We start from the raw sequence: 27,058 nt of genomic DNA, 5'->3' as shown, positions 1-27,058 counted from the left end.
TGAAACCCTTGAAAAGTTTAAGGAATTTCAGAATGAGGTGGAGAATCAACGTGACAAGAAAATAAAGTTCTTACGATCCGATCGTGGAGGAGAATATTTGTGCGAACCCGAAATTTACTTCCAGACCCTCCTGTGTATATTTGTCAACCCAGTATCATTGTTGACAACACAGTGAAATTGTATCATTGCACAATATGTAAAATTATTTTATTACATATTGCCACAAGGCATACATTGACAAATGTCTCATGACATTTATTACAATCAGAAAACAACGGAAAGTACAATGCGTAGCGACTCCATCTCAGCCACAGACAGTCGATGTAGTCCGCGTAACCTCGCTCCTACGGATCGCCATAGTAGTTATAGTCATCACCTTCATCTTCATGTAACTCTGTTGTCAACAAAAGTATTGCCATGAGTACATTACGTACTCAACATACCTCCTTCGGAGAAGGTCCTAACAGCTACATGTGGCTTCAAAGGAAGGTTGTATGGCTCATTTGCATAAAAGCTAATTTTATTTGAAAACAATAGCATTTGGATAAAAGCAGTTCTTGATGAAAACATGTTTATATCCAGAGTAACTTTCATCAAAGTGAGGATCCTCGATCAACTCACACTCATCATAGGTTCCAATAATTAGGGCAAAGAGGGAATAAGCAAGACATGTCCTGTATATGAAGAAAGATTCATATGTTGTCCATGATCGTGGACACGGCTATTCGAATAGTTTTACACTCTGCAGAGGTTATACACTTTACCCACACGACACAATCTTGTCTTGATGCCACCAGTGGCCGCTGGTATAGTACACCATTTGGTATACCGGCAGGGAGATTGTGACGAGGTCCTTAGACTAGATCCCCCAAAGATGTGACATGCCCACCGGGTCTGGCGCACGGAACTAAGAGTACGTCCTCAAACCGGTCCCCCCATCTGTGCCGAGGATACTCCTCATAAGGCAGCTATCCCATCTGCGGTACGGCGACGTTGACAACCGACTAGCTTACTTGACCAAGTCAGTGTATATAGCATGTGGTTGGACTGTTTACACAATCTTCAAATCCAAGACTTATTAGGCCTCATGCGGCACGGACGACTGATTTCTCCCTTCACCTTGGGCAGCCAATCGCTCCTTCAACCCTTGATTCAGCTGTCGCCCGCGCCAATGTTCAGATGGTATTTCACCCAGAGTAGAAAAGCATAGAGAAGGTCAACAAGGCCAACTGGCCAGCTCAGCGGTAAGTTTCAAGTGTCAATGACTCAAGAGTCATTCAACAAAGCACCTATAGGTAATAAGCATAGCTAAGCATTTCTACTCTACCAGAATACTATATACTTCTACTTAGGTGTCAAATAAATAGGCGATAAGCAGACCAAGGTAATGTGTCAATCGACACGCTAGCTATAATATTAAAAACATGCATATTGTAACCATAAAACTCAATGCAATTTATAAAACATAGGATAAGTATGATCAAAGAAGAGGCATGCCTTCGTTGTTGAGTCCTTCAGTAACCTGTCTATCTCCATGTCCAACATCGCCACTCCCTACTCGTCGTAATGATAGTAAAAGACAAACAAATAAATACCAAAGCAATAAATTCCAAATAACATCCAAAACAACAATAAGACTGGATGGATAGCAAGATATTGATCGGATGAAGATTCCAAAATGAGATATCATGATGGCGAAGGTGAGAGATAGGATACAATGAAGTGATATGGTTAGGTTGACACTGCTAAGGAAGGTTTGATGATCAAGACCAACATTCTGATACGAATTATACTACTAACACTAATAGTGCCCACTACACCTTGGCCAACTCTATAGGAAACTACCGCATGACAAACACAACGACAACAAACACACATGGAATGGAACCATCCTATGCATTTAACCACACAATCACAACATGACATGATAATGTAAAAGTTGAACTCAAATAAATACAATTTATGATGGTTAAAGCATCCTAACATTTGCATTACCTATATAATCATTCAAAAGAAAGTAATCTACATGACAACGAAATCAACATTATAAACTATGCTAGTTAAGCAATCAAACATCATTCAATAACATGAATTGAAATGATCTAGGTCTAGCCCTAACCATACTAAACCATATATCTCCAATATGACAAACCAAACATATGTCAATTACTATAACAAGTTAAACAACACATATGATCAAAGCACAACTCTACTAACATGACATATGACTCGTCCTAAGCGTACGATGAGTCATAGCAACATGTACACTCATAAAACTAGCATGAGATGAAATTTAACATATGAAAGCAACAAGTACTAGGCAACTATAACACATAGATCATCATAAAACAAGAAATATATCTTGCATGGATGATGGTTATACATGCAATAATATATACACATGTATAACTTTAAGCACGGATGATTATCATACGATATGCTAAAGTATGATACTAGTAGAATACAACTCTCAACAATGAGATACCTTAGTTGATATCACCTAACATGATGATCAAGCAAGTCACTATCACGCAACCCTACATACTACTTATGACATGTACAAACATGGAAACATGCAATTAGCACATGACAATAGCATGCTAGTTATGACATATAAACACTACGTCATAGCATACTAAGCATGTAGGGAGGTTATTAAATAGTATAGGTGGTAATGACTATGATGATTATTAGCTATTTCCGAGATGATGTGATGATGTGCTACAATGTGTTAGAGTTGACGATGATGATGAGGAGGAGTTGTGATTAAGACTAGTGACCAACTTTTGTTATATGATGTCTCATTGACTATGATGATTACTTCTACATCACTATATATGTATCGCTATTTTTGAGATGATGTGATGATATTTTATGAAACTATTGTATAGAATATGTATCACTTACTTCTACATCACTTATATATGTATCACTATGATAAATTGTATTCGGAGACTAATCTTCTATTGTATTCGATAAAACTGTTGTTTATATGTTGTGCTGTTTATATTCTGTGCTTTAATGTATTTTGTAACATGTGCAAATATCAGAAAAGCAATTTTTTTTATAATATTCATAGTAGTGGCGCACCATCTAAAAGTACGCCATTAGTAACCCACAGCAGTGGCGCACTTCTCGGCCTGGTAATGGCGCACCAGGTGGTGCCACTAGTGGGGACGGGGCCTTTAGCCCCGGCCCGTAAGGGGCTTTAGTCCCGGTTCACCAACCGGGACTAAAGGGGCGGGACTAAAGGCCTAACCTTTTCGTCCCGGCCCTCTTACAAGCCGGGACTAAAGGTGCTCCACGTGGGCGCCTCGTAGCGCCCGAGGGGCAGGCCCTTTAGTCCCGGTTCTTTACACGGACCGAGACTAAAGATTTTCATATTTTGCTTGTTTTTGGGTTTTTTTTGAATGAAATTATTTTTGGGTTTTAGGGTTTTAGGGTTTAGGTGTTCGGGAGATTAACGTGATGCCTCGTTTGGTGTTCGGGAATTAGTTTTCATATAATTTAAATAGAAATAATTATGCATATATATATATATATAAGATTAACTTATCTTACAAGCGATCATATATACAATTATATGGAGATCTGAATTATCGGGACTAGAGCCCGTCTATTCGATTACATGGACGAACATCAGTAATGGCTCTTAGCTACACTAAATCGTCCTTTGTCTTCTATAGCTTCCGTCCTCAGAAATCCCACAAGCTCCTCTGCAACAGCAATCGTGCGTTGCTGTGGTAGGACTTTCGTCCTCATGGCCGTGTGCTATATAAGAAGAGGAGATGAATATGAATATCAATCATGATAACAAAGAATGACGGGTAAAAATAGAGGTGTGAATGTTCATTGCTTACGTCGAATCTGTGATCCTTGAACTCAGAGGTAAACGTGCGAATGGTCTCGCAAACATAGTATCCGCATAGATGCGTTCCCCGTGGCTGCTGGTCGCACTTTACGAGAATAGAATATATATAATCAAAATAATAATCTAGCATCATACATGTATTGAAAATTAATAGAAGTATATCATACTACTACTTACCTGAGTCGCTCTAAAGGTCAGCTTCTCAGAAAGTTACCGGGAGTCACGCACTTGAACCGCTTCCAAACCCTGCCCGACAAGGATAAAGATTTGCTAAGTTTTTCATTAATTGATATATCATAAAATCATCGAAAGAGACCGATAGAGTGCAAGAATGATTAAAATTACCCTTGGAGCATGTCCTGCAGGCTTTGGAACTGTTCCAAGGGTCTCGGTAATGGGTCGAAGGCATCAACTCTCCCTTATCAATTTGAATGTCCAACAGAATCCAATGGAAGCTGCACATGTGTGTGTGTGTGTATATATATGTGTGTGTGTGTGTGTGTGTCAGTAACTTATCAATTACACTTATAAGTGAATGGACACAACAGAGTAAAGACCCTCACCTGAAGTTGTATGGAAACAGTATGTGGTCACAGAAATTTTGATCTCTTAGAAACCTTAGAAGGTTTTCCTCCGTCTCCTTGGGTTTGTCAGTTAGCGTCGCTATATGTATTTTATCTGGGTCAATAAACACAATATTTAGGATGCTCTTACTTTTACACTCCAGAATCTTCATTCTGCATAATAGAGTACAAGTTATATATAGACAATCAATTGAAATAACTAAACAAGTTATATGTAGACAACGAATTGAAAAACTTACAGACAATAGCAACTCATAAGCGATTTGTCGAGGGCGTCGCCATTGTACATCTGGAAGAGTTCATCAAAGTCGATATGGATTTCTTCGGAGCGGCCGTAGTACTCCCGTGGGACACTCAGCACGATCATCGTTCTCCCATTCTTTGATTCACTTAAGTACCATTTATGCAAGTAACGCATATTTGTTGGGAGATCATCTTTGCTGACCAAAGGCTCTCCCATGACAAACTGTGGCTTAGGGGCTATCATAGTTCGGCCATCTTCTTTAGAGTCCACTGCTTGACTTTGGCCCTCAGTTTGTCTGCGGCGTCTTCATTCTCACATTCTGGCAGGTTGAAATGTGACATGAGATCATTCCAAAGATTATCTTTGTACCTTTCGGCGACATAGTCACTATCGGCTGCCCCTTTGCGCTTGTTCCACTCCCGAACGCTGATCGAGACGTGATCCCTAACGAGAACTCTGCATTGCTTCTTGAATGTGTCAGCAGCATTCTTAGGAAGCTTGGGTTCGCCCGTAGGAAATATCACCTCAAATGTGTAATGCGTCCGTGAATCCAACTTTCTAGTTGGGCCTCGTTTCGTAGTTTTGCTCGATGTGGAGGCCTAAGAGGGAGAAACATTCGTCAAATGAATGTATATGTATACAATATAGAGCTATCTCTAATATTTTTCACATATTACAAGTGATTGTCGAACTTCATATGTATACCTCGCCGAACTTCTCCTCTTCACCGGCTTCTCCATCAGTGGAGCTATCACCTTCTCCATCATTGGACCTATCTCCTGCCCCATCGGCTTCATCTTCGTGTCGCTCGACCTCCATTCCAACGTCCTGGTTTAGATATGACGACGGAGATTCAGCTGGTTCAACGTCGGGGCCGTCTTTGATTATATCTTCGAGAAGTTCTTCCTCTTCGAGGTTCCTGATATGTGGATCCATAGTTCTGCAAAAAACGGATTCTCTTAACCTTTGTACCGAAAAAGAATTATTCTATTAGGAACTCCGTTCCAAAACAACTTAAGTCCTGGGTCGTGGCTCCACCCGGACTCCTAGATTTCTGCATAGTATTCAAAGTAGGAGCATTCAATAAGCAAAACCAAATCGTAAAATAAAGTAGTATTCAAATTAGCATGCATTCAATTATAAGCTAATACATCATCACTTTTGTCCGTACATCTTCGAATATTATCACTAATACTCCTCGAATACTATCATACATATAGCATCACTAATACATCATGAACCGTAGCGCCCGACGGGTATCGGCGCGGGCGGTGGACACCCAAAGAGAAGGAACCATCACAGGATCATAACTCCAGTGAGATCCCCGAAAAACCTGCCAGGTATGCTCGAACCTGCCCTCCAACGCAACCATGTAGCGACGGACGTGCTCATCCTCCTCGCTGACACGGTGACGTACCACCTCCGCGGTGTCCGGAAGCCTCGGCACCCTCACTGGCCCACGCGACCGCCACCAAAAAAGGATCGGGTCAACGACGGGCTGGCTCCTCACCAACCTACGCCCCCCGGAAGGTAGCACCTCCCAATACCAGCCGGGCGGAGCCCAGTCCCGGACAGGGCCCCTCTGATCAAGCAGGTGTCCTCCGCCGAGTCGACGACGAGGATGCGGGATAGGCATCGTAAAATGAACTAAAAAAATAAACTAGTTCTATTAATTTTCTTGCTAAAAATAAACTAAGAAACACTATTAACACTTAAGCATATACACTATACAATAGCAAAATTCCTCCTCTTCTTGTTTTCATTTTTCTTCTCCTCCTCTTCTTTTCTTCTCTTCTCCTCCTCTTCTTTTCTTCTTTTCTTATACACTATACACTATATACACTATAGCAAAATTCCTCCTCTTCTTATACACTATACACTATATACACTATACACTTAAGCATATACACTATACAATATACACTTTTTCTTCTTTTCTTCTCCTCCTCTTCTTATTTTCATTTTTCCTAATCTTATTTTCTTATTTTTGTTCATATTTTTTCTTCTTGTAACCCTAACCTAATTCTAAATATTACTAACCCTAATAATATAGCACAAACCTAATAACAATAGGAATTAAATGACAAAAAAATCTTTTTCTTTTTCTTCTTTTCTTCTCCTTTTTCTTCTTTTCTTCTCCTTTTTCTTCCTTTATTCTCCTTTTTCTTCTTCTCTTCTCCTTTTTCTTCTTTTATTCTATACTGGCCGGAGTGTTGGGGCTTACCGGCTGGAAGTGTCGACGGCGCGCGGCGAGGAGGACGGCGCGACGGCGAGGAGGACGACCGACGGCGAGGAGGACGATAGGCGGCGGCGAGCAGGACGGTGGGCAGCCTGACGGCGTCGGTTAGTTCGTCGCTGTGCCGCGCCGCGCAGGAGAACGAGAGGAAGAAGAAGAGAAATGGACGAATTGGGTTGGAAATTTTCGAAGTCCCGCTTAAATAGGTGGATCTATAGTCCCGGTGCGTGGCTCGAGCCGGGACTAAAGACCCCCTTTAGTCCCGGGTGGAGCCACGACCCGGGACTAAAGGCCTCTTTTCGGGCAGACCAAGAGGCGGGAAGCAGGGGGTCTTTAGTCCCGGGGCGTGACTCGACCCGGGACTAAAGGGTGTCTTTAGTCCCGGGGCGTGGCTCCACCCGGGACTAAAGCCCCTCCTCGGCTGCACGATAAGTTTAGTCCCACCTCGCCCAGCGAGGGGGACTAACACTTGTTTATAAGCCCCGTCGCAGCTTCTCCATCGAGCTCCTCTCTAAAGCAGGCTTACGGGCATAAACTTACTAAAAATTGAAACTATATTCGAAATTGTGGATAAAATTCAATCTGAATTCAAAGTGAATTCAGGTCGAATTTTGTCCACGATTTCTCATATAGTTTCAATTTTTTTCTATTTTCATAATTAATAATTTTGACTATCCAAACTATTAACTTATTTTGTTATTTTCAATTAAAAACTATGTTTATTAAAAATTCTTTTTGCATGTTTGAGAATTTGACAAAACTATGATAATGAAAAGTGTTTCAAATTGAATAAATAATGCAAAACTATTTTTTATTTTCGTAATTAATAATTTTGACTATCCAAACTATTATCTATTTTGTTATTTTCAATTAAAAACTATGTTTATTAAAAATTCTTTTTGCATATTTGAGAATTTGACAAAACTATGATAATGAAAAGTGTTTCAAATTGAATAAATAATGCAAAACTATTTTTTATTTTCATAATTAATAATTTTGACTATCCAAACTATTAACTTATTTTGTTATTTTCAATTAAAAACTATGTTTATTAAAAACTCTTTTTGCATATTTGAGAATTTGACAAAACTATGATAATGAAAAGTGTTTCAAATTGAATAAATAATGCAAAACTATTTTTTTATTTTCATAATTAATAATTTTCACTATCTAAACTATTATCTATTTTGTTATTTTCAATTAAAAACTATGTTTATTAAAAATTCTTTTTGCATATTTGAGAATTTGACAAAACTATGATAATGAAAAGTGTTTCAAATTGAATAAATAATGCAAAACTATTTTTTATTTTCATAATTAATAATTTTGACTATCCAAAAACTGGATGCAGTTCGTGTACAAAACTGAAAATCTCTCTCGAAGTAGCAGCATTTCGAACGAGAACTCATCTCTTACAAAGGGATTTCATTTTTTTGAACTTATTTGAACTCCATACTTTTTGTGTGTTCAAAATGCACCATTCAAAGGCACATCACAAATTTTCAACAATTTCTGACTTCAATTGGTATATTTTGTGCATTTACTTATTTTTTTTTGAGCTAGTTGACCCTAAAATTGAAAAGCACTACAAATGAACTCTGAAAATGTTGAAAGTTGGCATGCTATCATCATTTCACCCACATAGCATATGTTAAAAAGTTGTGAGGGCTACGATAAAAAATGGATGCAGTTCGTTTACAAAACGGACAATCTCTCTCGAAGTAGCAGGGTTTCGAATGAGAACTCATCTCTTACAAAGGGATTTCATTTTTTTGAAATTATTTGAACTCCATACTTTTTGTGTGTTCAAAATGCACCATTCAAAGACACATCACAAAATTTCAACAATTTCTGACTTCAATTGGAATATTTCGTGCATTTACTTATTTTTTTTAGCTAGTTGACCCTGAAATTGAAAAGCACTACAAATGAACTCTGAAAATGTTGAAAGTTGGCATGATATCATCATTTCACCCACATAGCATGTGTTAAAAAGTTGAGAGGGCTACGACAAAAACTGGATGTAGTTCGTGTACAAAACTGACAATCTCTCTCGAAGTAGGAGGGCTTCGAACAAGAACTCATCTCTTACAAAGGGATTTCATTTTTTTGAACTTATTTGAACTCCATACTTTTGTGGGTTCAAAATGCACCATTCAAAGGCACATCACAAAAATTCAACAATTTCTGACTTCATTTGGTATTCTTAGTGCATTTACTTAATTTTTTTGAGCTAGTTGACCCTGAAATTGAAAAGCACTACAAATGAACTCTGAAAATGTTGAAAGTTGGCATGCTATCATCATTTCACCCACATAGCATGTGTTAAAAAGTTGATAGGGCTACGACAAAAACTGGATGCAGTTCGTGTACAAAACTTACAATCTCTCTCGAAGTAGCAGGGTTTCGAACGAGAACTCATCTCTTACAAAGGGATTTCATTTTTTTGAACTTATTTGAACTCCATACTTTTTGTGTGTTCAAAATGCACCATTCAAAGGCACATCACAAAATGGACAATCTCTCTCGAAGTAGAAGCGACCCCCACAATAAGAGACAACATTCTTCTTCTCTCATATATGGTGGACACTAGTGTTGGGGAACGTCACATGGGAAACAAAAATTTTCCTACGCGCACAAAGACCTATCATGGTGATGTCCATCTACGAGAGGGGATGAGTGATCTACTTACCCTTGTAGACCGTACATCAGAAGCGTTAGTGAACGCAGTTGATGTAGTGGAACATCCTCACGTCCCTCGATCCGCCCCGCGAACAATCCCGCGATCAGTCCCACGATCTAGTACCGAACGGACGACACCTCCGCGTTCAGCACACGTACAGCTCGACGATGATCTCGGCCTTCTTGATCCAGCAAGAGAGACGGAGAGGTAGAAGAGTTCTCCGGCAGCGTGACGGTGCTCCGGAGGTTGGTGATGACCTTGTCTAAGCAGGGCTCCGCCCGAGCTCCGCAGAAACGCGATCTAGAGGAAAAACCATGGAGGTATGTGGTCGGGCTGCCGTGGAAAAGTCGTCTCAAATCAGCCCTAAAACCTCTGTATATATAGGTGGTAGGGAGGGGACCTTGCCTTGGGGCTCAAGGAGCCCCAAGGGGGTCGGCCGAGTCCAAGGGGTTAGGCTCCCCCCCCAAACCGAGTTGGACTTGGTTTCGTGGGTGGGAGTCCTTCCTTCCCTTCCCACCTCCTCCTTTTTTTTTCTTTTCTCTTTGATTTTCTTTCCTAGGCGCATAGGGCCCTTTTGGGCTGCCCCACCAGCCCACTAAGGGCTGGTGCGCCACCCTCCTGGCCTATGGGCTTCCCCGGGGTGGGTTGCCCCCCCGGTGAACTCCCGGAACCCATTCGTCATTCTCGGTACATTCCCGGTAACTCCGAAAACCTTCCGGTAATCAAATGAGGTCATCCTATATATCAATCTTCGTTTCCGGACCATTCCGGAAACCCTCGTGACGTCCGTGATCTCATCCGGGACTCCGAACAACATTCAGTAACCAACCATATAACTCAAATACGCATAAAACAACGTCGAACCTTAAGTGTGCAGACCCTGCGGGTTCGAGAACTATGTAGACATGACCCGAGAGACTCCTCGGTCAATATCCAATAGCGGGACCTGGATGCCCATATCGGATCCTACATATTCTACGAAGATCTTATCGTTTGAACCTTAGTGCCAAGGATTCATATAATCCCGTATGTCATTCCCTTTGTCCTTTGGTATGTTACTTACCCGAGATTCGATCGTCAGTATCCGTATACCTATTTCAATCTCGTTTACCGGCAAGTCTCTTTACTCATTCCGTAATACAAGATCCCGCAACTTACACTAAGTTACATTGCTTGCAAGGCTTGTGTGTGATGTTGTATTACCGAGTGGGCCCCGAGATACCTCTCCGTCACACGGAGTGACAAATCCCAGTCTTGATCCATACTAACTCAACTAACACCTTCGGAGATACCTGTAGAGCATCTTTATAGTCACCCAGTTACGTTGTGACGTTTGATACACACAAAGCATTCCTCCGGTGTCAGTGAGTTATATGATCTCATGGTCATAGGAATAAATACTTGACACGCAGAAAACAGTATCAACAAAATGACACGATCAACATGCTACGTCTATTAGTTTGGGTCTAGTCCATCACGTGATTCTCCTAATGACGTGATCCAGTTATCAAGCAACAACACTTTGTTCATAATCAGAAGACACTGACTATCTTTGATCAACTGGCTAGCCAACTAGAGGCTTGCTAGGGACGGTGTTTTGACTATGTATCCACACATGTAAATGAGTCTTCATTCAATACAATTATAGCATGGATAATAAACGATTATCTTGATACAGGAATTATACTAATAACTATATTTATTATTGCCTCTAGGGCATAATTCCAACAGTCTCCCACTTGCACTAGAGTCAATAATCTAGCCCTCACATCATCATGCGAATTATATTGTAATAAATCTAACACCCATACAGTTCTGGTGTTGATCATGCTTTGGCCGTGGAACAGGTTTAGTCAGCGGGTCTGCTACATTCAGATCCATGTGCACTTTGCATATATTTACGTCCTCTCCCTCGACGTAGTCGCGGATGAGGTTGAAGCGTCGTTTGATGTGTCTGGTCTTCTTGTGAAACCGTGGTTCCTTTGCTAACGCAATGGCACCCGTGTTGTCACAGAACAAGGTTGTTGGATTCAGTGCGCTTGGCACCACTCCAAGATCCGTCATGAACTGCTTCATCCAGACACCCTCCTTAGCCGCCTCCGAGGCAGCCATGTATTCCGCTTCACATGTAGAATCTGCTACGACGCTTTGCGTGGAACTGCACCAGCTTACCGCACCCCCATTAAGAATAAATACGTATCCGGTTTGCGACTTAGAGTCGTCCGGATCTGTGTCAAAGCTTGCATCGACGTAACCTTTTACGGCGAGCTCTTTGTCACCTCCATACACGAGAAACATCTCCTTAGTCCTTTTCAGGTACTTCAGGATATTCTTGACCGCTGTCGAGTGATCCACTCCTGGATTACTCTGGAACCTACCCGCCATACTTATGGCCAGGCTAACATCCGGTCTAGTGCACAACATTGCATACATGATAGAACCTATGGCTGAAGCATAGGGGACGGAGCGCATATGCTCTCTATCTTCATCAGTTGCTGGGCACTGAGTCTTACTCAATTTCGTACCTTGTAAAACTGGCAAGAACCCTTTCTTGGACTGTTCCATTTTGAACCTCTTCAAAACTTTATCAAGGTATGTGCTTTGTGAAAGTCCTATCAGGCGTTTTGATCTATCCCTATAGATCTTAATGCCTAGAATGTAAGCAGCTTCTCCTAGGTCCTTCATAGAGAAACTTTTATTCAAGTAATCCTTTATGCTCTCCAAAAACTCCACGTTGTTTCCAATCAGCAATATGTCATCCACATATAATATTAGAAACGCCACAGAGCTCCCACTCACTTTCTTGTAAATACAAGATTCTCCAACCACTTGTATAAACCCAAATGCTTTGATCACCTCATCAAAACGTTTGTTCCAACTCCGAGATGCTTGCACCAGTCCATAAATGGATCGCTGGAGCTTGCACACCCTGTTAGCATTCTTAGGATCGACAAAACCTTCGGGTTGTATCATATACAACTCTTCCTTAAGGAAACCGTTAAGGAACGCCGTTTTGACATCCATCTGCCAGATTTCATAATCGAAAAATGCAGCTATTGCTAACATGATTCTAACGGACTTAAGCATCGCTACGGTTGAGAATGTCTCATCGTAGTCAACTCCTTGAACTTGTGAAAAACCCTTTGCCACAAGTCGAGCTTTATAAACGGTCACATTGCCGTCAGCGCCCGTCTTCCTCTTAAAGATCCATTTGTTCTGAATAGCCTTGCGTCCCTCAGGTAGTACTTCCAAAGTCCACACTTTGTTCTCATACATGGATCCTATCTCGGACTTCATGGCTTCTAGCCATTTGTTGGAATCTGGGCCCACCATTGCTTCTTCATAATTTGCAGGTTCATTGTTGTCTAACAACATGATTGATAAGATGGGATTACCGTACCACTCTGGAGCAGTACGTGGTCTCGTCGACCTGCGTGGTTCGATAGAAACCTGAACCGGAGTTTCATGATCATCATCATTAACTTCCTCCTCAACCGGCGTCGCAATGACAGAGGTTTCCCCTTGTCCTGCGCCACCATCCAGAGGGATGAGAGGTTTGACAACCTCGTCAAGTTCTATCTTCCTCCCACTCAATTCTCTCGAGAGAAACTCCTTCTCGAGAAAAGCTCCGTTTTTAGCAACAAACACTTTGCCCTCGGATTTGAGATAGAAGGTGTACCCAACTGTCTCTTTTGGGTAACCTATGAAGACGCACCTTTCCGCTTTGGGTTCCAGCTTTTCAGGCTGAAGCTTTTTGACATAAGCATCACATTGTTGGAATTATGCCCTAGAGGCAATAATAAATGTATAGTTATTATTATAATTCCTGTATCGAGATAATAGTTTATTATCCATGCTATAATTGTATTGAATGAAGACTCATTTACATGTGTGGATACATAGACAAAACACCGTCCCTAGCATGCCTCTAGTTGGCTAGCCAGTTGATCGATGATAGTCAGTGTCTTCTGATTATGAACAAGGTGTTGTTGCTTGATAACTGGATCACGTCATTGGGAGAATCACGTGATGGACTAGACCCAAACTAATAGACGTAGCATGTTGATCGTGTCATTTTGTTGCTACTGTTTTCTGCGTGTCAAGTATTTATTCCTATGACCATGAGCTCATATAACTCACTGACACCGGAGGAATGCTTTGTGTGTATCAAACGTCGCAACGTAACTGGGTGACTATAAAGATGCTCTACAGGTATCTCTGAAGGTGTTAGTTGAGTTAGTATGGATCAAGACTGGGATTTGTCACTCCGTGTGACGGAGAGGTATCTCGGGGCCCACTCGGTAATACAACATCACACACAAGCCTTGCAAGCAATGTAACTTAGTGTAAGTTGCGGGATCTTGTATTACGGAACGAGTAAAGAGACTTGCTGGTAAACGAGATTGAAATAGGTATGTGGATACTGACGATCGAATCTCGGGCAAGTAACATACCGAAGGACAAAGGGAATGACATACGGGATTATACGAATCCTTGGCACTGAGGTTCAAACGATAAGATCTTCGTAGAATATGTAGGATCCAATATGGGCATCCAGGTCCCGCTATTGGATATTGACCGAGGAGTCTCTCGGGTCATGTCTACATAGTTCTCGAACCCGCAGGGTCTGCACACTTAAGGTTCGACGTTGTTTTATGCGTATTTGAGTTATATGGTTGGTTACCGAATGTTATTCGGAGTCCCGGATGAGATCACGGACGTCACGAGGGTTTCCGGAATGGTCCGGAAACGAAGATTGATATATAGGATGACCTCATTTGATTACCGGAAGGTTTTCGGAGTTGCCGGGAATGTACCGGGAATGACGAATGGGTTCCGGGAGTTCACCGGAGGGGGGCAACCCACTCCGGGGAAGCCCATAGGTATTTGGGGGGGTCACACCAGCCCTTAGTGGGCAGGTGGGACAGCCCACCAATCCCCTATGCGCGAAGAGAGAAAATATCAAAGGAAAGGAAAAAAAAAGGGAGAGGTGGGAAGGGGGAAGGACTCCCTCCCACCAAACCAAGTATGACTCGGTTTGGGGGGGGGGAGAGTCCTCCCCCCTGGCTCGGCCGACCCCTTGGGGTTCCCTTGGACCCCAAGGCAAGGCCCCCCTCCCTCCTCCTATATATATGGGGCTTTTAGGGCAGATTTGAGACGACTTTCTCACGGCTGCCCGACCACATACCTCCATAGTTTTTCCTCTAGATCGTGTTTCTGCGGAGCTCGGGCGGAGCCCTGCTGAGACAAGATCATCACCAACCTCCGGAGCGCCGTCACGCTGCCGAAGAACTCTTCTACCTCTCCGTCTCTCTTGCTGGATCATGAAGGCCGAGATCATCGTCGAGCTGTACGTGTGCTGAACGCGGAGGTGCCGTCCGTTCGGTACTAGATCGTGGGACTGATCGCGGGATTGTTCGCGGGGCGGATCGAGGGACGTGAGGACGTTCCACTACATCAACCGCGTTCTCTAACGCTTCTGCTGTACGATCTACAAGGGTACGTAGATCACTCATCCCCTCTCGTAGATGGACATCACCATGATAGGTCTTCGTGCGCGTAGGAAATTTTTTGTTTCCCATGCGACGTTCCCCAACAGTGGTATCAGAGCTAGGTTCATGCGTAGATGTCTTCTCGAGTAGAACACAAAAGTTTTTGTGGGCGGTGATGTGCGTTTTGCTGCCCTCCTTAGTCTTTTCTTGATTCCGCGGTATTGTTGGATTGAAGCGGCTTGGACCGACATTACTCGTACGCTTACGAGAGACTGGTTTCATCGTTACGAGTAACCCCCTTTGCTCAAAGATGACTGGCAAGTGACGGTTTCTCCAACTTTAGTTGAATCGGATTTGACCGAGGAGGTCTTTGGATGAGGTTAAATAGCAACTCATATATCTCCGTTGTGGTGTTTGCGTAAGTAAGATGCGATCCTACTAGATACCCTTGGTCACCACGTAAAACTTGCAACAACAAAATTAGTGGACGTCTAACTTGTTTTTGCAGGGTATGATTGTGATGTGATATGGCCAACAATGTGATGTGATATATTGGATGTATGAGATGATCATGTTGTAATAGAAATATCGACTTGCATGTCGATGGTACGGCAACCGGCAGGAGCCATAGGGTTGTCTTTATACTAACATATGTGCTTGCAGATGCGTTTACTATTTTGCTAGGATGTAGCTTTAGTAGTGATAGCATAAGTAGCACGACAACCCCGATGGCGACACGTTGATGGAGATCATGATGATAGAGATCATGGTGTGGCGCCGGTGACAAGAAGATCGTGCCGGTGCTTTGGTGATGGAGATCAAGAAGCACGTGATGATGGCCATATCATGTCACTTATGAATTGCATGTGATGTTAATCCTTTTATGCACCTTATTTTGCTTAGAACGACGGTAGCATTATGAGGTGATCTCTCACTAAAATTTCAAGAAGAAATTGTGTTCTCCCCGACTGTGCACCGTTGCTACAGTTCGTCGTTTCGAGACACCACGTGATGATCGGGTGTGATAGACTCAACGTTCACATACAACGGGTGCAAAACAGTTGCGCACGCGGAACACTCGGGTTAAGCTTGACGAGCCTAGCATGTGCAGACATGGCCTCGGAACACATGAGACCGAAAGGTCGATCATGAATCATATAGATGATATGATTAGCATAGGGATGCTTACCACTGAAACTACTCCCGACTCACGTGATGATCGGACTTGGGATAGTGTAGGTGGATCATGAACCACTCAAATGACTAGAGAGATGTACTTTTTGAGTGGGAGTTTAGCATGTAATTTGATTAAGTTGAACTCTAATTATCTTGAACATAGTCTAAGTCCACTTTGAATATATTTGTGTTGTAGATCATGGCTCACGCAAGTGTCATCCTCAATTTTAATACGTTCCTAGAGAAAGCTAAGTTGAAAGATGATGGAAGCAACTTTGTAGACTGGGCTCGTAATCTTAAGCTAATCTTACAAGCTGGAAAGAAGGATTATGTCCTTAATGCTGCGCTAGGAGATGAACCACCCGCTACGGCTGATCAGGATGTTAAGAACGCTTGGTTAGCGCGTAAGGAGGACTACTCAATAGTTCAATGTGCAGTCTTGTATGGCTTAGAACCGGGACTTCAACGTCGCTTTGAGCGTCATGGAGCATTTGAGATGTTCCAGGAGTTGAAGTTCATCTTTCAGAAGAACGCCCGGATCGAGAGGTATGAGACCTCCGATAAATTCTATGCTTGCAAGATGGAGGAAAACTCGTCTGTCAGTGAACATGTGCTCAAAATGTCTGGGTACTCAAACCGTCTAGCTGAACTGGGGATTGAACTCCCGCAAGAAGCTATCACTGACAGAATCCTTCAATCACTGCCGCCAAGCTATAAAAGCTTTGTGTTGAACTACAACATGCAAGGGATGAACAAGTCTCCCGGCGAGTTGTTTGCGATGCTGAAAGTCGCAGAGTCTGAACTCCGTAAAGAACATCAAGTGTTGATGGTGAGCAAGACCACTAGTTTCAAGAGAAACGGCAAAGGCAAGAAGGGCAATTCGAAGAAGAGCGGCAAGCCTGTTGCCAATCCGCCGAAGAAACCCAAGGCTGGACCTAAGCCTGAAACAGAGTGCTTCTATTGCAAGGGTATGGGTCACTGGAAGCGCAATTGCCCCAAGTATCTGGCAGATAAGAAGGCGGGCAAAGAAAAATCAGGTATATTTGATATACATGTTATTGATGTGTACTTAACCAGCTCTCGTAGTAGTGCGTGGGTATTCGATACCGGTTCTGTTGCTCACATTTGCAACTCGAAGCAGGAACTGCGGAATAGACGGAGGCTGGCGAAAGACGAAGTGACGATGCGCGTAGGAAACGGTTCCAAGGTTGATGCAATCGCCGTCGGCACCGTGTCACTTCAACTACCATCGGGATTAGTGATGAACTTAAATCATTGTTATTTAGTGCCTGCGTTGAGCATGAACATTATATCTGGATCTTGTTTATTGCGAGACGGTTACTCTTTTAAGTCTGAGAATAATGGTTGTTCTATTTCTATGAGTAACATCTTTTATGGTCATGCACCGAATGTGAGAGGATTGTTCATATTGAATCTCGATAGCGATACGCATATACATAACATTGAGACCAAAAGAGTTAGAGTAAACAATGATAGCGCCATATTTTTGTGGCACTGCCGCTTGGGTCATATTGGTGTAAAGCGCATGAAGAAACTCCATGCTGATGGACTTTTGGAGTCACTTGACTTTGATTCACTTGACACGTGCGAACCATGCCTCATGGGCAAGATGACTAAAACTCCGTTCTCCGGAACAATGGAGCGTGCAAGTGACTTATTGGAAATCATACATACCGATGTGTGTGGTCCGATGAGCGTGGAGGCACGCGGCGGATATCGTTATTTTCTCACCTTCACTGACGATTTGAGTAGATATGGTTATGTCTACTTAATGAAACACAAGTCTGAAACATTTGAAAAGTTCAAGCAATTTCAGAGTGAAGTAGAAAATCATCGTAACAAGAAGATCAAGTTCCTACGGTCTGATCGTGGGGGTGAATATCTGAGTTTCGAGTTTGGTGATCACTTAAGACAATGTGGAATTGTTTCGCAGTTAACACCGCCTGGAACACCACAGCGTAATGGTGTGTCCGAACGTCGTAATCGTACTTTATTAGAAATGGTGCGATCTATGATGTCTCTTACAGATTTGCCGTTATCGTTTTGGGGTTATGCATTAGAAACAGCTGCATTCACTTTAAATAGGGCACCATCGAAATCCGTTGAGACGACACCATACGAACTGTGGTATGGCAAAAGGCCAAAGTTGTCGTTTCTTAAAGTTTGGGGATGTGATGCTTATGTCAAAAAGCTTCAGCCTGAAAAGCTGGAACCCAAAGCGGAAAAGTGCGTCTTCATAGGCTACCCAAAAGAGACAGTTGGGTACACCTTCTATCTCAAATCCGAGGGCAAAGTGTTTGTTGCTAAGAACGGAACTTTTCTCGAGAAGGAGTTTCTCTCGAGAGAATTGAGTGGGAGGAAGATAGAACTTGACGAGGTTGTCGAACCTCTCATCCCTCTGGATGGTGGCGCAGGGCAAGGGGAAACCCCTGTGATTGCGACGCCAGTTGAGGAGGAAGTTAATGATGATGATCATGAAACTCCAGTTCAAGTTTCTGTTGAACCACGCAGGTCGACGAGATCACGCGCTGCTCCAGAGTGGTACGGTAATCCCGTCTTGACAATCATGTTGTTAGACAACAATGAACTTGCAAATTATGAAGAAGCAATGGTGGGCCCAGATTCCAACAAATGGCCAGAAGCCATGAAATCCGAGATAGGATCCATGTATGAGAACAAAGTATGGACTTTGGAGATACTACCTGAGGGCCGCAAGGCTACTCAGAACAAATGGATCTTTAAGAAGAAGACGGACGCTGACGGTAATGTGACCGTTTATAAAGCTCGACTTGTGGCAAAGGGTTTTTCACAAGTTCCAGGGATTGACTACGATGAGACTTTCTCTCCCGTAGCGATGCTTAAGTCCGTCAGAATCATGTTAGCAATAGCTGCATTTTTCGATTATGAAATTTGGCAGATGGATGTCAAAACGGCGTTCCTTAACGGTTTCCTTAAGGAAGAGTTGTATATGATGCAACCCGAAGGTTTTGTCGATCCTAAAAATGCTGACAAGGTGTGCAAGCTCCAGCGATCCATTTATGGACTGGTGCAAGCATCTCGGAGTTGGAACAAACACTTTGATGAGGTGATCAAAGCATTTGGGTTTATACAAGTGGTTGGAGAATCTTGTATTTACAAGAAAGTGAGTGGGAGCTCTGTGGCGTTTCTAATATTATATGTGGATGACATATTACTGATTGGAAACAACGTAGAGCTTTTGGAGAGCATAAAAGGTTACTTGAATAAAAGTTTCTCTATGAAGGACCTAGGAGAAGCTGCTTACATTCTAGGCATTAAAATCTATAGGGATAGATCAAAACGCCTGATAGGACTTTCACAAAGCACATACCTTGATAAAGTTTTGAAGAGGTTCAAAATGGAACAGTCCAAGAAAGGGTTCTTGCCAGTGTTACAAGGTACGAGATTGAGTAAGACTCAGTGTCCATCAACTGATGAAGATAGAGAGCATATGCGCTCCGTCCCCTATGCTTCAGCCATAGGTTCTATCATGTATGCGATGTTGTGCACTAGACCGGATGTTAGCCTGGCCATAAGTATGGCAGGTAGGTTCCAGAGTAATCCAGGAGTGGATCACTGGATGGCGGTCAAGAATATCCTGAAGTACCTGAAAAGGACTAAGGAGATGTTTCTCGTGTATGGAGGAGACGAAGAGCTCGCCGTAAAAGGTTACGTCGATGCAAGCTTTGACACAGATCCGGACGACTCTAAGTCGCAAACCGGATACGTATTTATTCTTAATGGGGGTGCAGTAAGCTGGTGCAGTTCCAAGCAAAGCGTCGTAGCAGATTCTACATGTGAAGCAGAGTACATGGCTGCCTCGGAGGCGGCTAAGGAGGGTGTCTGGATGAAGCAGTTCATGACGGATCTTGGAGTGGTGCCAAGTGCACTGGATCCAATAACCTTGTTCTGTGACAACACTGGTGCCATTGCCCTGGCAAAGGAACCAAGGTTTCACAAGAAGACCAGACACATCAAACGACGCTTCAACCTCATCCGCGACTACGTCGAGGAGGAGGACGTAAATATATGCAAAGTGCACACGGATCTGAATGTAGCAGACCCGCTGACTAAACCTCTTCCACGGCCAAAACATGATCGACACCAGAACTGTATGGGTGTTAGATTTATTACAATGTAATTCACATGGTGATGTGAGGGCTAGATTATTGACTCTAGTGCAAGTGGGAGATTGTTGGAATTATGCCCTAGAGGCAATAATAAATGTATAGTTATTATTATAATTCCTGTATCGAGATAATAGTTTATTACCCATGCTATAATTGTATTGAATGAAGACTCATTTACATGTGTGGATACATAGACAAAACACCATCCCTAGCATGCCTCTAGTTGGCTAGCCAGTTGATCGATGATAGTCAGTGTCTTCTGATTTTGAACAAGGTGTTGTTGCTTGATAACTGGATCACGTCATTGGGAGAATCACGTGATGGACTAGACCCAAACTAATAGACGTAGCATGTTGATCGTGTCATTTTGTTGCTACTGTTTTCTGCGTGTCAAGTATTTATTCCTATGACCATGAGCTCATATAACTCACTGACACCGGAGGAATGCTTTGTGTGTATCAAACGTCGCAACGTAACTGGGTGACTATAAAGATGCTCTACAGGTATCTCCGAAGGTGTTAGTTGAGTTAGTATGGATCAAGACTGGGATTTGTCACTCCGTGTGACGGAGAGGTATCTCGGGGCCCACTCGGTAATACAACATCACACACAAGCCTTGCAAGCAATGTAACTTAGTGTAAGTTGCGGGATCTTGTATTACGGAACGAGTAAAGAGACTTGCTGGTAAACGAGATTGAAATAGGTATGTGGATACTGACGATCGAATCTCGGGCAAGTAACATACCGAAGGACAAAGGGAATGACATACGGGATTATACGAATCCTTGGCACTGAGGTTCAAACGATAAGATCTTCGTAGAATATGTAGGATCCAATATGGGCATCCAGGTCCCGCTATTGGATATTGACCGAGGAGTCTCTCGGGTCATGTCTACATAGTTCTCAAACCCGCAGGGTCTGCACACTTAAGGTTCGACGTTGTTTTATGCGTATTTGAGTTATATGGTTGGTTACCGAATGTTATTCGGAGTCCCGGATGAGATCACGGACGTCACGAGGGTTTCCGGAATGGTCCGGAAACGAAGATTGATATATAGGATGACCTCATTTGATTACCGGAAGGTTTTCGGAGTTGCCGGGAATGTACCGGGAATGACGAATGGGTTCCGGGAGTTCACCGGAGGGGGGCAACCCACTCCGGGGAAGCCCATAGGTATTTGGGGGGGGTCACACCAGCCCTTAGTGGGCTGGTGGGACAGCCCACCAATCCCCTATGCGCCAAGAGAGAAAATATCAAAGGAAAGGAAAAAAAAGGGGAGAGGTGGGAAGGGGGAAGGACTCCCTCCCACCAAACCAAGTAGGACTCGGTTTGGGGGGGGGGGGGAGAGTCCTCCCCCCTGGCTCGGCCGACCCCTTGGGGTTCCCTTGGACCCCAAGGCAAGGCCCCCCTCCCTCCTCCTATATATATGGGGCTTTTAGGGAAGATTTGAGACGACTTTCTCACGGCTGCCCGACCACATACCTCCATAGTTTTTCCTCTAGATCGTGTTTCTGCGGAGCTCGGGCGGAGCCCTGCTGAGACAAGATCATCACCAACCTCCGGAGCGCCGTCACGCTGCCGGAGAACTCTTCTACCTCTCCGTCTCTCTTGCTGGATCAAGAAGGCCGAGATCATCGTCGAGCTGTACGTGTGCTGAACGCGGAGGTGCCGTCCATTCGGTACTAGATCGTGGGATTGATCGCGGGATTGTTCGCGGGGCGGATCGAGGGACGTGAGGACGTTCCACTACATCAACCGCATTCTCTAACGCTTCTGCTGTACGATCTACAAGGGTACGTAGATCACTCATCCCCTCTCGTAGATGGACATCACCATGATAGGTCTTCATGCGCGTAGGAAAATTTTTGTTTCCCATGCGACGTTCCCCAACACACATCCCCAAACTTTAAGAAACGACAACTTTGTCCTTTTGCCATACCACAGTTCGTATGGTGTCGTCTCAACGGATTTTGATTGTGCCCTATTTAAAGTGAATGCACCTGTTTCTAATGCATAACCCCAAAATGATAACGGCAAATCGGTAAGAGACATCATAGATCGCACCATCTCTAATAAAGTACGATTACGACGTTCGGACACACCATTACGTTGTGGTGTTCCAGGCGGTGTTAACTGTGAAACAATTCCACATTGTCTTAAGTGAGCACCAAACTCGAAACTCAGATATTCACCCCCACGATCAGACCGTAGGAACTAGATCTTCTTGTTACGATGATTTTCCACTTCACTCTGAAATTGCTTGAACTTTTCAAATGTTTCAGACTTGTGCTTCATCAAGTAGACATAACCATATCTACTCAAATCGTCAGTGAAGGTGAGAAAATAACGATATCCGCCGCGCGCCTCTACGCTCATCGGACCACACACATCGGTATGTATGATTTCCAACAAGTCACTTGCACGCTCCATAGTTCCGGAGAACGGAGTCTTAGTCATCTTGCCCATGAGGCATGGTTCGCACGTGTCAAGTGAATCAAAGTCAAGTGACTCCAAAAGTCCATCAGCATGGAGTTTCTTCATGCGCTTTACACCAATATGACCTAATCGGCAGTGCCACAAAAATATGGCGCTATCATTGTTAACTCTAACTCTTTTGGTCTCAATGTTATGTATATGCGTATCGCTATCAAGATTCAATATGAACAATCCTCTCACATTAGGGGCATGACCATAAAAGATGTTACTCATAGAAATAGAACAACCATTATTCTCTGACTTAAAAGAGTAACCGTCTCGCAATAAACAAGATCCAGATATAATGTTCATGCTCAACGCAGGCACTAAATAACAATGATTTAAGTTCATCACTAATCCTGATGGTAACTGAAGTGAAACTGTGCCGACGGCGATTGCATCAACCTTGGAACCATTTCCTACACGCATCGTCACTTCATCTTTCGCCAACCTTCGTCTATTCCGTAGTTCCTGTTTCGAGTTGCAAATATGAGCAACAGAACCGGTATCGAATACCCAGGCACTACTACGAGAGCCGGTTAAGTACACATCAATAACATGTATATCAAATATACCTGATTTTTCTTTGGCCGCCTTCTTATCTTCCAGATACTTGGGGCAATTGCGCTTCGAGTGACCCATACCCTTGCAATAGTAACACTCCGTTTCAGGCTTAGGTCCAGCTTTGGGTTTCTTTGTCGGATTGGCAACCGGCTTGCCGCTCTTCTTCGAATTACCCTTCTTGCCTTTGCCGTTTCTCTTGAAACTAGTGGTCTTATTCACCATCAACACTTGATGTTCTTTACGGAGTTCAGACTCTGCGACTTTCAGCATCGCAAACAACTCGCCGGGTGACTTGTTCATCCCTTGCATGTTGTAGTTCAACACAAAGCCTTTATAGCTTGGCGGCAGTGAATGAAGGATTCTGTCAGTGATAGCCTCTTGCGGGAGTTCAATCCCCAGCTCAGCTAGACGGTTTGAGTACCCAGACATTTTGAGCACATGTTCACTGACACACGAGTTCTCCTCCATCTTGCAAGCATAGAATTTATCGGAGGTCTCATACCTCTCGATCCGGGCGTTCTGCTGAAAGATAAACTTCAACTCCTGGAACATCTCAAATGCTCCATGACGCTCAAAGCGACGTTGAAGTCCCGGTTCTAAGCCATACAATACTGCACATTGAACTACTGAGTAGTCCTCCTTACGTGCTAACCAAGCGTTCTTAACATCCTGATCAGCCGTAGCGGGTGGTTCATCTCCTAGCGCAGCATTAAGGACATAATCCTTCTTCCCAGCTTGTAAGATTAGCTTAAGATTACGAGCCCAGTCTACAAAGTTGCTTCCATCATCTTTCAACTTAGCTTTCTCTAGGAACGTATTAAAATTCAGGGTGACTGTCGCGTGAGCCATGATCTACAACACAAATATATTCAAAGTGGACTTAGACTATGTTCAAGATAATTAGAGTTTAACTTAATCAAATTATTTGCTAAACTCCCACTCAAAAAGTACATCTCTCTAGTCATTTGAGTGGTTCATGACCCACTTACACTAGCTCAAGTCCGATCATCACGTGAGTTGAGTATAGTTTCAGTGGTAAGCATCCCTATGCTAATCATATCATCTATATGATTCATGATCGACCTTTCGGTCTCATGTGTTCCGAGGCCATGTCTGCACATGCTAGGCTCGTCAAGCTTAATCCGAGTGTTCCGCGTGCGCAACTGTTTTGCACCCGTTGTATGTGAACGTTGAGTCTATCACACCCGATCATCACGTGGTGTCTCGAAACGACGAACTGTAGCAACGGTGCACAGTCGGGGAGAACACAATTTCGTCTTGAAATTTTAGTGAGAGATCACCTCATAATGCTACCGTCGTTCTAAGCAAAATAATGTGCATAAAAGGATTAACATCACATGCAATTCATAAGTGACATGATATGGCCATCATCACGTGCTTCTTGATCTCCATCACCAAAGCACCGGCACGATCTTCTTGTCACCGGCGCCACACCACGATCTCCATCAATGTGTTTCCATCGGGGTTGTCGTGCTACTCATGCTATTACTACTAAAGCTACATCCTAGCAAAATAGTAAACGCATCTGCAAGCACAAACGTTAGTATAAAGACAACCCTATGGCTCCTGCCGGTTGCCGTACCATCGACGTGCAAGTCGATATTTTCTATTACAACATGATCATCTCATACATCCAATATATCACATCACATCGTTGGCCATATCACATCACAAGCATACCCTGCAAAAACAAGTTAGACGTCCTCTAATTTTGTTGTTGCATGTTTTACGTGGTGACCATGGGTATCTAGTAGGATCGCATCTTACTAACGCAAACACCACAACGGAGATATATGAGTTGCTATTTAACCTCATCCAAGGACCTCCTCGGTCAAATCCGATTCAACTAAAGTTGGAGAAACCGACACTTGCCAGTCATCTTTGAGCAACGGGGTTACTCGTAGCGATGAAACCAGTCTCTCGTAAGCATACGAGTAATGTCGGTCCAAGCCGCTTCAATCCAACAATACCGCGGAATCAAGAAAAGACTAAGGAGGGCAGCAAAACGCACATCACCGCCCACAAAAACTTTTGTGTTCTACTCGAGAAGACATCTACGCATGAACCTAGCTCCTGATGCCACTGTTGGGAACGTCGCATGGGAAACAAAAATTTTCCTACGCGCACGAAGACCTATCATGGTGATGTCCATCTATGAGAGGGGATGAGTGATCTACGTACCCTTGTAGACCGTACAGCAGAAGCGTTAGTGAACGCGGTTGATGTAGTGGAACGTCCTCACGTCCCTCGATCCGCCCCGCGAACAATCCCGCGATCAGTCCCACGATCTAGTACCGAACGGACGACACCTCCGCGTTCAGCACACGTACAGCTCGACGATGATCTCGGCCTTCTTGATCCAGCAAGAGAGACGGAGAGGTAGAAGAGTTCTCCGGCAGCGTGACGGCGCTCCGGAGGTTGGTGATGACCTTGTCTCAGCAGGGCTCCGCCCGAGCTCCGCAGAAACGCGATCTAGAGGAAAAACCGTGGAGGTATGTGGTCGGGCTGCTGTGGAAAAGTCGTCTCAAATCAGCCCTAAAACCTCCGTATATATAGGTGGGAGGGAGGGGACCTTGCCTTGGGGCTCAAGGAGCCCCAAGGGGGTCGGCCGAGTCCAAGGGGGAAGGCTCCCCCCCCAAACCGAGTTGGACTTGGTTTGGTGGGTGGGAGTCCTTCCTTCCCTTCCCACCTCCTCCTTTTTTTTCTTTTCTCTTTGATTTTCTTTCCTAGGCGCATAGGGCCCTTTTGGGCTGCCCCACCAGCCCACTAAGGGCTGGTGCGCCACCCTCATGGCCTATGGGCTTCCCCGGGGTGGGTTGCCCCCCCGGTGAACTCCCGGAACCCATTCGTCATTCCCGGTACATTCCCGGTAACTCCGAAAACCTTCCGGTAATCAAATGAGGTCATCCTATATATCAATCTTCGTTTCCGGACCATTCCGGAAACCCTCGTGACATCCGTGATCTCATCCGGGACTCCGAACAATATTCGGTAACCAACCATATAACTCAAATACGCATAAAACAACGTCGAACCTTAAGTGTGCAGACCCTCCGGGTTCGAGAACTATGTAGACATGACCCGAGAGACTCCTCGGTCAATATCCAATAGCGGGACCTGGATGCCCATATTGGATCCTACATATTCTACGAAGATCTTATCGTTTGAACCTCAGTGCCAATGATTCATATAATCCCGTATGTCATTCCCTTTGTCCTTCGGTATGTTACTTACCCGAGATTCGATCGTCAGTATCCGTATACCTATTTCAATCTCGTTTACCGGCGAGTCTCTTTATTCGTTCCGTAATACAAGATCCCGCAACTTACACTAAGTTACATTGCTTGCAAGGCTTGTGTGTGATGTTGTATTACCGAGTGGGCCCCGAGATACCTCTCCGTCACACGGAGTGACAAATCCCAGTCTTGATCCATACTAACTCAACTAACACCTTCGGAGATACCTGTAGAGCATCTTTATAGTCACCCAGTTACGTTGCGACGTTTGATACACACAAAGCATTCCTCCGGTATCAGTGAGTT

This window comes from Hordeum vulgare, chromosome 5H (genome assembly GCF_904849725.1).
Source record: "Hordeum vulgare subsp. vulgare chromosome 5H, MorexV3_pseudomolecules_assembly, whole genome shotgun sequence".
NCBI lineage: Eukaryota > Viridiplantae > Streptophyta > Magnoliopsida > Poales > Poaceae > Hordeum > Hordeum vulgare.
This window is presented reverse-complemented; position numbering follows the sequence as displayed.